Source organism: Bos indicus, chromosome X (assembly GCF_029378745.1).
Source record: "Bos indicus isolate NIAB-ARS_2022 breed Sahiwal x Tharparkar chromosome X, NIAB-ARS_B.indTharparkar_mat_pri_1.0, whole genome shotgun sequence".
Lineage (NCBI taxonomy): Eukaryota > Metazoa > Chordata > Mammalia > Artiodactyla > Bovidae > Bos > Bos indicus.
The window spans coordinates 77861218-77877809 of NC_091789.1; the positions used below are offsets into that span (position 1 = coordinate 77861218).

The window sequence follows — 16592 nt, forward strand, 5'->3', positions numbered from 1 at the left end:
CCCCATAGATGGCAGCCCACCAGGCTCCCCCTTCCCTGGGATTCTCCAGGCAAGAACACTGGGGTGGGTTGCCATTTCCTTCTCCAATGCATGAAAGTGAAAAGTGAAAGTGAAGTCACTCAGTTGTGTCCGACTCCTGCGACCCCATGGACTGCAGCATACCAGGCTCCTCCGTCCATGGGATTTTCTAGGCAAAAGTACTGGAGTGGGGTGCCATTGCCTTCGGCCATCCTTTCTACACTGGACCCTGTTCAGCTCCTCATGATAATAAATAATAAATTTATTATCATAATAAATCCAGTAACCAGGTAAGCGTTCCCTTCATCATTCCAGATCTCTTATCCCTTTGTGGATAACACTGCTAACACTGAAGGGATCAAGGATTCTCCAGAGGATGAAGGGGACCTCAGCATTATAGTCAATGACATATATACCTTCCACATGACTCAGGAGCACTATCTGAAGAAGCAGGATAGTAGGAACTCATCAGAATGCTCAAGGAAAAAGCCACAGCTTAGAAGAAAAAAAATCTCTTTGTTTGCATCTCTCCCCACCTCTCCCCTCATTGAACCCTCTGGCAGGCTGCAAGAACTCACTTCAAACAACTGCTACTCTCTTCAGTTTCTTCCAGGAAAGGAGCAACTGAAGCAGGCAGGGATGTGGCACTAGAGTGAGGCTCTGGAGGGGGCCTGCTGGTAATCACACAGGAGAATGGGAAGGGTGTCAAATAGAGAGAGATAAAAATGAAGAAAATAAAACAAAAATAAATAAATAAGGGGAGAAGGAAAGAAAAAGAAAAGAAATTAAGGAAGGAAGGAAGGAAGAACAAAGAGAGCAAGCACTTGCAGCAACTGCCAGGGCTGCTAAACCGCTGCTGTTCAAAGGCAAATGGGTGCTGAAATTACTGCCCCCAGTACACTCCTCTAGTCCCATTCACTCACTCCACAGATTCCCCTTCCTGCCAGGCTTAACTTGCTCTGTAGAGTAAAACCATTTCCATGGTAATCTGTAGTCACACAAAAGGTCGTCTGTAATATTGAGTCATGAGTACCTCCTATACCAGGCTCGTGATTGCTCCACTACTTCCCTTTTTTCTTTAGTGCTGAACTTTCTCCAGTGGAGTAATACTCCTTTTCTTCCTTTCCCTAAAGAGAAGGGGGATTTCTTCTCATTCCCATAAATAGTGTATTGCTTTTGTCATTCCTACCTTTCACTCATCCAACTCCTCCTATCACACACAAATGGGTAACTCACCCACTTCAATCTTTGTCAACACAAACACAAACTTAAATTCAGAAGGCAATATTTCCGAAAAAAAGTGGGTTTTTAAACTCTCTTTATTATGAGTTTGCTCCCTTTCTTTAACACCATCTGTTCTTTGTTTTGCTAGAAATATTTTAGGTCCTTATGTTTTTCTCTATATCTTTAGCCACTTCTCATAAGTGAAAACAGGTGGATGGCATTCCTTAAAGACACAATTTCAAAATTCTATCTTTGACAGTTTAAAGTATAACTACTTTAATGAATGGTTAAAGTAGAATTACTTTAATGGGTATCTGAGGAGGCCTTACAAGTAGCTGTGAAAGGAAGAGAAGTGAAAGGCAATGGAGAAAAGGAAAAGATTTACCCATTTGAATGCAGAATTCCAAAGAATAGCAAGGAGAGATAAGAAAGCATTCCTCAGTGTTCAATGCAAAGAAATAGAGGAAAGCAATAGAATGGGAAAGACTAGAGATTTCTTCAAGAAAATTAGAGATACCAAGGGAACATTTCATGCAAAGATGGGCTCAATAAAGGACAGAAATGGTACGGACCTAACAAAAGCAGAAGATATTAAGAAGAGGTGGCAAGACTACACAGAAGAACTATACAAAAAAGATCCTCATGACCCAGATAACCACGATGGTGGGATGAGTCACCTAGAGCCAGACATCCTGGAATATGAAGTCAAGTCGGCCTTAGGAAGCATCACTATGAACAAAGCTAGTGGAGGTGATGGAATCCCAGTTGAGCTATTTCAAATCCTAAAAGAAGATGCTATGAAAGTTTTGCACTCAATATGCCAGCAAATTTGGAAAACTCAGCAGTGGCCACAGGACTGGGAAAGGTCAGTTTTCATTCCAATCCCAAAGAAAGGCAATCCCAAGGAATGCTTAAACTGCTGCATAATTGCACTCATCTCACATGCTAGTAATGTCCAAAATTCCCCAAGCCAGGCTTCAACAATATATGAACTGTGAACTTCCAGATGTTCAAACTGGATTTAGAAAAAGGCAGCAGAACCAGAGATCAAAATGCCAGCATCCACTGGATCATATAAAAAGCTAGAGAATTCAAGAAATGCATCTATTTCTGCTTCATTAACTATGCTAAAGCATTTGACTGTGTGGATCACAACAAACTGTGGAAAATTCTTGAATAGACGGGAATATCAGACCACCTGACCTGCCTCCTGAGAAATCTGTATGCAGGTCAAGAAGCAACAGTTGGAACTGGACATGAAACAACAGACTGGTTCCAAATAGGAAAAGGAGTACATCAGAGCTGTATATGTTACCCTGCTATTTAACTTATATACACAGTACATCATGAGAAATGCTGGACTGGATGAAGCACAAGCTGGAATCAAGATTGCTGGGAGAAATATCAATAATCTTAGATATGCAGATGACATCACCCTTATGGTAGAAAGCGAAGAACTAAAGAGCCTCTTGATGAAAGTGAAAGAGGAGAGTGAAAAAGTTGGCTTAAAACTCAACGTTCAGAAAACTAAGATCATGGCATCTGGTCCCATCACTTCATGGCAAATAGATGGGGAACCAATGGAAACAGTGACAGACTTTATTTTGGGGGGCTCCAAAATCACTGCAGATGGTGATTGCAGCCATGAAATTTAAAGACTATTGCTCCTTGAAAGAAAAGTTATGACCAACCTAGATAGCATATTAAAAAGCAGAGACATTACTTTGCCAACAAAGGTCCATCTAGTCAAAGCTATGGTTTTTCCAGTAGTAATGTATGGATGTGAGAGTTGGACTATAAAGAAAGCTGAGTGCCGAAGAATTGATACTTTTGTATTGTGGTATTGGAGAAGACTCTTGATTGTCCCTTGGACTGCAAGGAGATCCAACCAGTCTATCCTAAAGGAAATCAGTCCTGAATATTCATTGGAAGGACTGATGCTGAAGCTGAAACTCCAATACTTTGGCCATCTGATGCAAAGAACTGACTCATTTGCAAAGACCCTGATGCTGGGAAAGATTGAAGGCAGAAGACTGGGGCGACAGACAATGAGATGGTTGCATAGCATCACCAACTCCATGGACATGAGTTTGAGTAAGCTCTGAGAGTTGGTGATGGACAGGGAAGCCTGATGTGCTGCAATCCATGGCTCCACAAAGAGTCAGACATGACTGAGCAACTGAACTGAACACTACTGAAATATACTAAGCTCTGATTAGTAATATTACATTCATTAATCTGACTATTGTTTCTAACCTTTGTTTGTAATAAAGGTTATTAACAATTATTTAACAAATTATTTAATTGTTCTACTGGCACACAAATAAGACTTCACTTTCAGGGTACTGAAAGACTGTGCAAAAGAGATAATGAATGAGTGCTTTATAGGAAGAAAAATGAGTGTTCCCTAGTGGCTCAGGCAGTAAAGAGTGCAATGTGGGAGACCCGGGTTCTATCCCTGCCTTGGGAAGATCTCCTGGAGAAGGGACTTGCAACCTACTCCAGTATTCTTGCCTGGGAAATCCTATGGACAAAGGAGCTTGGCAGGCCCCAATCCATGGAGTTGCGAAGAGTCAGATATGGTTGAGCGATTAACTCACACACACGTAAACATACTTGATTATTGATCACCTTAGCTTTAACTTTCATTCACTGATATGTAGTACTTAAACATACTTGATATCTAAAGAAAAAATTAAGTACAGAACTTTAATACTTCATTTTAGAAATCTATGAAGTTAAATTTTGAAAAACATTCACTATCAGGTTATTGAGATGTCAATGTGTTGGTCAGTTAATCTGGGGGTTTTGTATTTCCTTTACCTTAGATTTGCAAATAAACATAATTATTGATACTGCATGAACATGTGTTATATCTGCCATTTATTACTGTTGACTTAGCACAGAAACTGAAATCTTAAAATAATCACTGATGCTTTTTTCAGCACATTAACTGTGCTCAATTTTACCAGAGCCATATTGACACAATTATTAATAAAAGAGCTAATTTTCTAAGACATTCAGTATACATACTTTCGTTGAATAAAATCAGTTTTTGAATAAAACATAATTTCAATGTTTACACACAGCTGAAACTAAAAGTAATAACATTCCCTTTCTATGAGATTTCCTACCAGGTCTTTTGTTAGCACACTTTGTTGAATTTAACACCACCTTCCCTGAAGACTAACTTTCTTCTCCAGAGTTCCCCATAAACTGATCTCCTCACATTCTTTGTACTTCACTTGCAACAATCACACGGATACTGTTGCCAGGAGACCAGGAATATTACTGTTACATCATTACCACTATTATAGTTAAGAGTATTTTCAAATGAGCATTTTATATGAGACAATTATGATTTCCAAGTCTCAAATAAAACAATGCTACATTGGACATATTAAGGATTAAAAACATTTCTCAAGTTATTTTGACTTCAATAAAAAATAGTAAAAAAAAATAACATATACAGATGAATTTGTTGTTGTTGTTCAGTTGCAAAGTTGTGTGTGACTCTTTGCAACCCCATGAACTGCAGCACACCAGGCTTCCTTGTACTTCATTATCTCCATTAGTTTGCTCAAACTCGTATCTATTGAGTCAGTGATGCCATCCAACCATCTCATTCTCTGTTACCCCCTTCTCCTCTTGTCCTCAATCTTTGCCAGTATCAGGGTCTTTTCCAATGAGTTGGCTCTTTGCATCAGGTTGCCAAAGTATTGGAGCTTGTTTTAGTGTCAGTCCTTCCAATGCACATTCAGGGTTGGTTTCCTTTTAGACTGATTGGTGTGATCTCCTTGCCCTCCAAGAGACTCTCAAGAGTCACTATAGCTCCACAATTTGAAAGCATCTATTCTTTGGTGCTCAGCCTTCTTTGGGAGAATGGCATTTGGGAGAATGGCATTGGGAGAATGGCATTTGGGAGAATGGCATTGGGAGAATGGCATTTGGGAGAATGGCATTGAAATATGTATAATATCATATATGAAACGAGTCACCAGTCCAGGTTCCATGCACGATACTGGATGCTTGGGGCTGGTGCACTGGGATGACCCAGAGGGATGGTATGGGGAGGGAGGAGGGAAAAGGGTTCAGGATGGGGAACACATGTATACCTGTGGTAGATTCATTTTGATATATGGCAAAACCAATACAATATTGTAAAGTTAAACAATAAAATTAAATTAAAAAAATACCAGAAAGAGAAAATAAAAAGTAATCGCATTTAAAATCACTTTAAAGTATATCTAGGAGTAAACTTAACCATGAAGATGAAATATCTATATGCTGAAAATTATGAGCCATTGATCAAGGAAATTGAAGATAATTCAAAGAAATGGAAATGTATCCCATGCTCTTGAATTGGAAGAATTCGTAATGTCAAAATGGCCATATTATCATAAGCAATCTACAGATTTAGCCCAACTTCTATAAAATATTCATGACATTTTCCCACAGAACTAGAACAAAGAATCCAAAAATTTGTATGGAATCACAAACGACTCAGAATTGTGAAATTAATCAAAAGGGAAAAATAATAAAGCTGGAGGCACAACCCTTCTGGACTTCAGACTATACTACAAAGCTGCAGTAATAAAAGCAGCATAATGCTGGCATAAAAACATACATGTAGATCAATGAAACAGAATAGAAAGCCCAGAAATAAACCTACATAACTATGGCTAATTAATCTACAGCAAAGAAGGCAAGAACATACAGTGGAGAAAAGAGTCTCCTCAAAAAGCTATGTTAGAAAGCCAGACAGCTACATGCAATTCAATGAAATTAGAACATTTCCTCACACCATATACAAAAATAAAATGGTTTAAAGACCTAAATATGATACATGAAATAGGCAAAACATTCTCCAGTATAAATTGTAGCAATATAATTAGATTAGATCAATATTCTAAGGCAAAATAAATAGAAGGAAAAATAAACATGTGGGACCTAATCAAACTTAAAAGCTTTTGCACAGCCAAGGAAGCTATCAATGAAACAAAAAGACGACCCTTAGAATGGGAGAAAATACTTGAAAATGATGCAACTGACAAGAAGTTAATATCCAAAATATACAAAGAGCTCATATAACTCAATATAGAAAAAAAACCCAATCAAAAAATGGGCAGAAAACTTTAACAGACATTTCTCCAATGAATACATACAGATGGCCAAAAAACACATAAAAAGATGCTTAACACTGGTAATTCTTAGAGAAATGCAAATCAAAACCATAATGAGGTATCACCTCACACTGTTCACAATCAGTTCAGTTCAGGCACTCAGTCGTGTCCAACTCTTTGTGATCTCATGGACTGCAGCACAGCAGGCCTCCCTGTCCATCACTGACTCCTGGAGTTTACTCAAATTCATGTCCATTGAGTTGGTGACACCATCCAACCATCTCATCCTCTGTCATCCCCTTCTCCTCCCGCCTTCAATCTTTCTCAGCCTCAGGGTCTTTTGAAATGAGTCAGCCCTTTGCATCAGGTGGCCCAAGTATTGGAGTTTCAGCTTCGACATCAGTCCTTCCAATGAATATTCAGGACTGATTTCCTTTAGGATGGACTGGTTGGATATCCTTTCAGGCCAAGGGATTCTCAAGAGTCTTCTCCAGCACAACAGTTCAAAAGCATCAATTCTTCAGTGCTCAGCTTTCTTTATAGTCCAACTCTCACATCCATACATGACTACTGGAAAAACCGTTGGTCTGACTAGATGGACCTTTGTTGGCAAAGTAATGTCTTTGCTTTTTAATATGCTGTCTAGATTGATCATAACTTTTTTCCAAGGAGTAAGCATCTTTTGTTCACATGGCTATCATCAAAAAGTCTACAAACAATAAATGTTGAGCAGGTTGTGGAGAAAAGGGAACTCTTGTGTACTGTTGGTGAGAATGTAAACTGGTGTAGCCACTATGGAAAGCAGTATTGAGGCTCATTAAAAAAGCCCTATGATCCAGCAACCCCACTGCTGGGCATACACACTGAGGAAACCAGAAGGGAAAGAGACATGTGTACCCCAATGTTCATCGCAGCACTGTTTATAATAGCCAAGACATGGAAGCAACCTAGATGTCCATCAGCAGATGAATGGATAAGAAAGCTATGGTACATATACACAATGGAGTATTACTCAGGCATTAAAAAGAATACATTTGAATCAGTTCTAATGAGGTGGATGAAACTGGAGCCTATTATACAGAGTGAAGTAAGCCAGAAAGAAAAACATAAATACAGTATACTAACGCATATATATGGAATTTAGAAAGATGGTAACAATAACCCGGTGTACGAGACAGCAAAAGAGACACTGATGTATAGAACAGTCTTATGGACTCTGTGGGAGAGGGAGAGGGTGGGAAGATTTGGGAGAATGGCAATGAAACATGTAAAATATCATGTAGGAAACGAGTTGCCAGTCCAGGTTCGATGCACGATGCTGGATGCTTGGGGCTGGTGCACTGGGACGGCCCAGAGGGATGGTATGGGGAGGGAGGAGGGAGGAGGGTTCAGGATGGGGAACACATGTATACCTGTGGCGGATTCATTTTGATATTTGGCAAAACTAATACAATTATGTAAAGTTTAAAAATAAAATAAAATTAGAAAAAAAAAAGATAACAACAACAACAAAAAAAACACTAAAAATAGAGTTACTATGTGGTCTAGCCATCCCAATCCTGGGCATTTATCTGAAAAAGATCTCTAAGTTGGAAGCTCACTATTTGTTCAAACTTAAGAGGAAGATGATTAAAATATTATTAGGTGGATTTGTATATTCTGAGAAAAGAGTGTTTAAAAGCCAGAGAAAGCTACAAATCAAAAACAGAATAAATACTTACAATTCCAAAAAAAAAAAAAAGAAAAGATACATGCACTTCAATGTTCATAGCATCACTATTTACAATAGCCAAGAGATGTAAACAACTCAAGTGCTCATCAACAGAACATTGGTTTAAGAAGATATGGTATATATGCACAATGAAATATTATTTGGCCATGAAAATAATGAAATATTGCCATTTGAAGCAGCATGGATGGACCATAATATCATACTAACTGATATCATACTAAGTGAGGAAAATCAGACAAAGATGAATATTATGTGGTATTACTTATATGTAGAATCTAAAAAAAATAATGCAAATGAATGTATAAATTATACATAACAGACTCATAGACATAGAAACCAAAGTTACAGTTATCAAAGGGGAAAAAGAGGAGAAGGGATAAATTAATATAGGCTTAACAAGCCACTATACATAAAATAGATAAGCAACAAGGATTAATCACATAGCACAAGGTATTATATTTAATAGTTTGCAATAACCTATAATAAAAAAGTAACTTGAAAATATTTATGTATAACTGAGTCATTTCCTGTATATATCAAGACTAATGTAATATTGTAAACCTGAAAACTGAGAAATTTTTTAAAAATTCAAAAATTCCAATTTTCGCTTAAAGGGTTACATTTTGTTATCGGCAATGAACATCATCAGCTGTCTTTCTTGAAGTGAAAAATTCAAATCATTCATTTTTGAAAAAAAGAAATCTGTCAAATAACCAAATCAGAATGACCATTGTTTGTCACCAGTTCTTCCAAGTAAAAATGGTGTTCCACGAAAAAGGCAGTTAGGAAAGTTTCACAATTCAAACAATCTTATAACTGTTTTTTTCTGGAGATAACCACCATATCCCTGGTAAGTGAAAGAAATGGTTTCTGCCTATTTTCCATCCTGTTGTACCAATTATTATAGAGATGTATACTCAAGGGTCTAAATCTAATAAAATTAATATTTTTACTGCTTAATGAAAGGCATTAAGCAAAACTGGCTTTTCTTCCTCCTCTGAGTGCATTGTGATGAATAATACAAATTACTACTACAGTTTAGTATTAGTGCTTTAATTCATGCTAAGGCACTAGTAGTTTTACTTATTATTCTTGCATCATTGTGCAAATGCCAACATAGTACATAATGCAAGTAATGTTTTAGTATTATGAAAACAGTTTGATTTCAGGGACCTCCAGAAATATCTTTGGGCCTCTTAGGCGTCCTTGGCCTACACTTTGAAAGTGACTCAAAAGCACTATAACTAAAAGCATGAGTTTTTCACTGGCTTTTATTTGCACCCAAAGCTTAGTTTAGGTTCCTGTATGCTTTATTTAATGACATTTTAAATACTTTTGTTGAACAGAAATATTTTTGCTGTTTTTCCTATGGGAAAAGGAGAACTACAATTTAATAGCTATTTTCTATTTCCAAATGCATCTATATACCAGAGCTGTGTTATTCTCTACTGCCACTTGGATGAATAAATTCACATTAAATGCGAGAGAAAAATGAACAGAAAATATTTAGTAAACAAAATCATGGTTCACTGTGTATATTAATAATTTTAAATTAAATAGAGAAATACGCAGAAAGAAAAACTATATAAAACTCATAATGGATGATTTTAAATAACTTTTTAAAACATTAGATAAAAAATAAAGCTACAAAAGAACCCCTTTGCTTTATTATTCCAAAAGTTCACTATACTAATAAAACTTTTAGCAAATTAATACAAATCCTTTACATAAAACATCATGATCTCTTCGATGGCAGAAAGTTTTATGTTTGGCAGGAAAAAAAAAAAAAAAAAGTACATGACTTTAACCAAGCAAGATCTAATGGCATTTACATCATCACTTTTTGCTATTTCCAAAACATACTTTTAAAAGCTTTTTTATCTCAATTAATTTGTTCCTTACTCCTCAACACTTCCCTTAAACTATGCCTATAAAAGCTCTTCTCTACTCTCTAGTCTCCTTAAACCGTTAGGCGCCATCCTTTAGGTGCATTTCAAGACCATTTCATCCTTGAAGCCTTTCCTGATCTCTTTTACCTTTGACATTTGCTTGTATCTTTTTTATGGCTTTCAGCATATTTTCCTTTCTATTAGTTTTTAACATATTTATTTTACTTCTGATACTAATATGCTTTATGAAGGAATAGTCTTTCCCATATATGGATACTCTTCAAGGCCTGAAATTGAACATGAAAGTTGCTCAGTAGTGTCCAACTCTTTGGGACCCCATGGACTGTAGCTTGCCAGGCTTCTCTGTCCATGGAATTCTCAGGACTAACATGATGCTTTTCTCAATAAGAATATGTTGATCTGAACCTATAAACATTTGGTGAAGTTATATAATGTGTAAGGTAAAAAGCTAAGTTATGTATATATGAAGCAGATGACCATTCTTAACTTCTGAGCTTTTGTAATCTATTGGGGGGGGGGGTGGAATTAAGCATGAAAATAGCAAGATATATGATGGTAAATTGAAAGTATAATGTGATATAATATGATCATATAATAATGTTAGAGGAAGGTTTGGGGCAAGAATTTATTGAAGTTCTCCCTCAGTTACGGCTAATGATAGAGTCAGAGAGATAAAATACCATAACTTTTCTTCAATTATTAAAACCATGGAAAAATAAATAGTTCCTCCAAAGTGCTATTATCACAGTGGTCCTTTTCAATAAAGAATAATTTCCCCCACCCCCAGAGTATATCTGGCAATTTCTGGAGATTTATTTGGTTGTCACAACTGTGGTCAGGGAATTACTACTGGTACCTAGTGGGTAGAGGCTAGGAATCTAAATATCTTACAAAGCACAAGGCAGCTTCCAACAAAAATGAATTATCCAGCCTAAATATCAATAGTGCCAAGGTTGAGAAACTCTTTGCTATTAGGAAGCACACAGACATTTACTTAGATTCAATGAATTCAATGAGAAGTAAAGGATACCATGGTCTCTAAAACTTAAGATTCCACTTTGTAAAACACTCAGAAATTTCTGGTTTAAGAAAGGAAAATAATAGCATGTTAGTCAGTAATTAAGAGTCTATTAAAGGTATTTCACATTGTTCTCATACTGATTTTTGTGGTAGATTCAACTTTTTTAAGTCTAAGAAAGAATCAGTTTAAAATGCATTTAATTGATTTTTTAGCACAGGGATTTCACTTTAGTAAAAGTGACACGTGTTCACTTAAATATTTAAGCAACAGTAAAAAATACAACTAAGATAAAAAAAAAATTACCTTGAATCCTACTAGTGCTAAAATTTGAAGAAACACACCCTGGAATACTTTGTTCCCTCTGTGCATATATCATATGGAAGGTTAAAAATAAATGATTTTACTACAAAAGGATCATATATTACTTTAAATAAAATATTATATCAATTTTACTTAATTTATAGACAAACTAAAGTTAAACTGAAGAAATGGTTGAATATCAGATAAATGACTCTTTACAACAAAGTAAATTAGCTTTTAAAAGATTAACGTAAAACAAATCCACTATACTGATATTAAAGTATTTTTCTATTTTTAATCATCTATTTTAAATTAATATTTATTGGAATATAGAAGCTTTACAATGTTGTGTTAGTTTCTACTGTTCAGTTCAGTTCAGTCACTCAGTCATGTCTGACTCTTTGTGACCCCATGAACCGCAGCATGCCATGCCTCCCTGTCCATCACCAACTCCCAGAGTTCACCCAAACTCATGTCCATTGAGTCAGTGATGCCATCCAACCATCTCATCCTCTGTCGTCCCCTTCTCCTGCCTTCATTCTTTCCCAATAACAGGGTCTTTTCAAATGAGTCAGCTCTTTGCATCAGGTGGCCAAAATATTGGAGTTTCAGCTTCAACATCAGTCCTTCCAATGAACACCCAGGACTGATTTCCTTTAGGATGGACTGGTTGGATCTCTTTGCAGTCCAAGAGACTCTCAAGAGTCTTCTCCAACACCACAGTTCAAAAGCATCGATTCTTTGATGCTCAGCTTTCTTTATAGTCCAACTCTCACATCCATACATGACCACTGGAAAAACCATAGCCATTGACTAGACAGACCTTTGCTGGCAAAGTAATGTCTCTGCTTTTTAAAATACTGTCTAGGTTGGTCATAACTTTCTTTCCAAGGAGTAAGCGTCTTCTAATTTCATGGCTGCAATCACCATCTGCAGTGATTTTGGAGCCCAAAAAAATAAAGTCAGCCACTGTTTCCCCATCTATTTGCCATGAAGTGATGGGACTGGATGTCATGATCTTAGTTTTCTGAATGCTGAGCTTTAAGCCAACTTTTTCACTCTGTTCTTTCATTTTCATTAAGAGGCTTTTTAGTTCCTCTTCACTTTCTGCCATAAGGGTGGTGTCATCTGCATATCTGAGGTTATTGATATTTCTCCTGGCAATCTTGATTCCAGCTTGTGCTTCTTCCAGTCCAGCGTTTCTCATGATGTACTCTGCATATAAGTTAAATAAGCAGGGGGACTATATACAGCCTTCACATATTCCTTTTCCTATTTGGAACCAGTCTGTTGTTCCATGTCCAGTTCTAACTGTTGCTTCTTGACCTGCATATAGGTTTTTCAAGAGGCAGGTCAGGTGGTCTGGTATTCCCATCTCTTTCAGAATTTTCCACAGTTTATTGTGATCCACACAGTCAAAGACTTTAGCATAGTCAATAAAGCAGAAACAGATATTTTTCTGGAACTCTCTTGCTTTTTCGATGATCCAGCAGATGTTGGCAATTTGATCTCTGGTTCCTCTGCCTTTTCTAAAACCAGCCTGAACATCTGGAAGTTCAAAGTTCACGTATTGCTGAAGCCTGGCTTGGAGAATTTTGAGTTTTTCTTTACTAGCATGTGAGATGAGTGCAACTGTGTGGTAGTTTGAGCATTCTTTGGCATTGCCTTTCTTTGGGATTGGAATGAAAACTGACCTTTTCCAGTCCTGTGTCCTCTGCTGAGTTTTCCAAATTTGCTAGCATATTGAGTGCAGCACTTTCATCATCTTTTAGGTTTTGAAATAGCTCAACTGGAATTCCATCACCTCCACTAGCTTTGTTGGTAGTGATACTTCCTAAGGCCCACTTGACTTCACATTCCAGGATGTCTGGCTCTAGTCCCAATAATTTCAATTGAATTGATTGTTGAATGATTCACAAAGAATTAACAATACTTCTCTATGTTATGTATGCCCCCAATATTGCTGCTTAATTTCACACACAGGTAGTTGTAGCCTCTTGAATCAGTAATAGGTAATATTTACAAAGACTTTTAAAGAGAAGCATATGACTACAATAAATATAGCACAAATGAGTTTTGAGGAACTATAAAGCAAAGGGAAGGGCTTCCCCAATGTTTCAGCAGCAAAGAATCCACCTGCAATGCTGGAGATGCAGGAGATGCAAGTTTAATTCCTGTGTCAGGAAGATCCCTTGGAGAAGGAAATGGCAAACCACTCCAGTATTCTTGCCTGGAAAATCTAATGGATGGAGAAGCCTGGTAGCCTACAGTCCATGAGATTGCAAAGAGTCAGACGCAACTTGAGCGACTTCACTTTTACCTTTCTATTTTGTAACACATCAAAATAATGTGATCACAGCATTGTGACAAAACCAAACTCATTTGTAACATGAAGTAAACATCTATGCATTAAGAGGAAGCTAGTATTGAACAATTAATATTCACAGGCACGGTTCTCAATGTTTTACACATATTGTCCCATTTATCTCACAGCAACCCCACTCAATATATACTATTTCTAGTTTACAACGTGCAAACCAAGATGCAGAAGAGTAACTTGACTAAAATAAGTTAGTTAATGGGCTACCAGGGATTTAATGAAGGTACATGGGAACACAAATACTCTTCAGCATAATTATCTATTCTTTTCTTCATTATACTTATCTATTCTTTATAAAATTAATTAATTTATTTTAATTGGAGGCTAATTACAATATAATTATCTATTCTTTAAAAAAATTATTTAATTGGAGGATGATTACTTCACAATATTTTTTTGCTTTTGCCATACATCAGCATGAATCAGCCACAGGCATACACGTGCTTCCTCCCTCCTGAACCACTCTCCCACGTCCCTCCCTACCTCATCCTTCCAGATTGTCACAAAGCATTGGCTTTGGGTTCTCTGCATCATACTTTATCTTTGTTAGAAGCCTTCACTGAGCACCTGCTGCAACAAGCACCTTCAGAGTTTAAAATGCACTGATGCTTGGGTCCCCTAGGAAAGATTCTGATGGAACTGGCCTGGTCACTGAGAATACTACAGGCTCCCAGATGATTCTCATGTGCAGCAAAGAGTGAGGACCACTACTCTACATGCTCATTGCATTTTCTAGGTTAGATGGTTTGTGAGAAATATAGACCATTTTTTTTTGTCTTCAAAAGAACATATGAAGTGTGAATCAACTTCAATTAAAAAAAAAGATGAAATATACGAGATTCAACTAAACACACAACCTTTATTACATACTAAAATTTTCCCATTGATTAATGACAAGTTCTGTTTATATATCTGTTTGTACAAAATATGGTGCAAACAAATAAAAGTTTGGTTTTTCCATAAGCAAACAAAACATTTACAAAATAGATGAAAGCTAACCTAAGCTAAGTCACTTCAGTCATGTCCGACTCTTTGTGACCCCATGGACTGCAGCCTATCAGGCTCCTCCATCCATGGGATTTTCCAGGTAAGAGTACTAGAGTGGGGTGCCATTGCCTTCTCTGACAAAATAGATGAACTACTGGGTAATTATATTAGAAAATATTTCCTCGTGTGTTTCTTTAGTGAGTTCCCCCATGAATTTAAATTGTAATTCTACTAAAATTTTTTTTCACATTTGTGAAAATAAAGTGCATAAACTGCAGATGAGACAAAATTATACCTGGCAACGATGGAAATCCAATTAAAAACAAGCAAACAGAAATGAACCAAGTAATGCAGTACTAAAACATTATATAGGACTTCCCTGGTGGTTCAGAGGTTAAGAATCCCCCTTGCATTGACAGGAACATGGGTTCAATCCCTGGTCCAGGTTCCTGCTCTAGAGCCTGTGAGCTGTAACAAGAGAAGCCCTGCAATGAGAAGTCAGAGCACAGCAACAAAGAGTAGCTCCTGCTCACCCTAGAACCGATGCAGCCATAAATAAATAAATAAGAGAATAACACTTAAAATAATTATATAAATGTCCATAAAGGAATGTTTAGAATATGGTGGTATTTACCAAGAAACACATCCTTGAAAATGAGAATTTTGAACCAGTGTTGTATGGAATCAGAAACCCCAGTGAAAGAAAAAAGGGGACAACATTACAGAGATAAGACAAAAGCAAGGCCTGAGGAGGAAAGAAAATAAGGAAAGAGGAGAAGGGGGAAGAGTGGAGGTGGATGGGGGGAGAAATGCATAGAAAATGGAAAGCCAAAAATGTAGAGTTAATAAACTTTGAAGAGGTAGTATAACACAACAGTAAAAGTGGGTGTGAGATTCTGAAGTCTATCTGGATTTACTTCCAGGTTCTAGCACGTACTAGCTGTTTTGCCTTAAGGTAGTTGTTTTGTAACCCTCTGAATAAGTTTCAATATCTGTAAAATGAGAATAATATTTGTACTTCATAGGGTATTTTGAAGATTATATGAATTATATGGGCTTCCCAGGTGGCACTAGTGGGAAATAACCTGCCAGCCAATGCAGGGGAAATAAGAGACGTGGGTTTTATTCCTACATTGGGAAGATCCCCTGGAGTAGGAAATTGCACCACACTTCAGTATTCTGGCCTGGAGAATCCCATAAATTGAGGAGCCTGGCAGGCTACAGTCCATAGGGTCACAAAGAGTCAGACATGATTGAAGTGATTTAGCAGACACACACATAAGGTATATATAAAGTACTTAGGACAGTACCTTGAAAACTGTAAATGTTAGGTCTGTGTGTATGTGTGTGTGTGTCTGTGTGTGTGTGTGTCTGTGTGTGTGTGTGTGTAAGGCAAGCAAGTACATATGTACAAAAATATGCAATCTTTTCCATTTATATCAGAAAAAAATGAGTTTCAAAAAGGGTAAATGACCTCTTTAAGGCCAAACAGTAGGTATGGACTGTAATGAAGGTGTTGAGACTAACTTTCAGAATTTGATATAAATGTGAATATTTGTGCTTGGAGAAAAAGAAGCTAAAGAGGAAAACATTTTATGCTATGTAGAGACATGAGTGATAAGATTGCAGAGAAAGTCAGGCTCTCTACTAAAATAGATAGTGGAATAAACTGAATTGACGAGAAACAATTTCTTAGTTATGATGGATAAGATAGTTCATTTATTCAGTATCTTAGTAGATCTACCACAGAGATCTACTTTGTGGGAAAGAAACAAAAAACCAAAAACAAAGATAAACAAATGGAACCTAATCAAACTTATGAGGTTTTGCATAGCAAAGGAAACCACAAGAAATGAAAAGACAATCTATGGAATGGAAGAAAATATTTGCAAATGAT

At 36.8% G+C, this 16592-nt stretch overlaps 1 protein-coding gene across 3 annotated transcripts in view; it reads right to left on the minus strand.

Annotated features, from left to right (window-relative positions):
- The window catches only part of TENT5D (terminal nucleotidyltransferase 5D), a 287933-nt gene that overhangs the window by 19203 nt on the left and 252138 nt on the right, over window positions 1-16592 (minus strand). The window contains exon 1 of one of the 3 annotated variants that reach the window (XM_070783898.1): window positions 4377-4451. The exons of the other annotated variants lie outside the window; for them this stretch is intronic. The gene's annotated coding sequence lies outside the window, so the exon portion shown is untranslated. Of the gene's footprint in view, window positions 1-4376; window positions 4452-16592 lie in introns of those variants that run through there. 3 annotated transcript variants of the gene reach the window in all.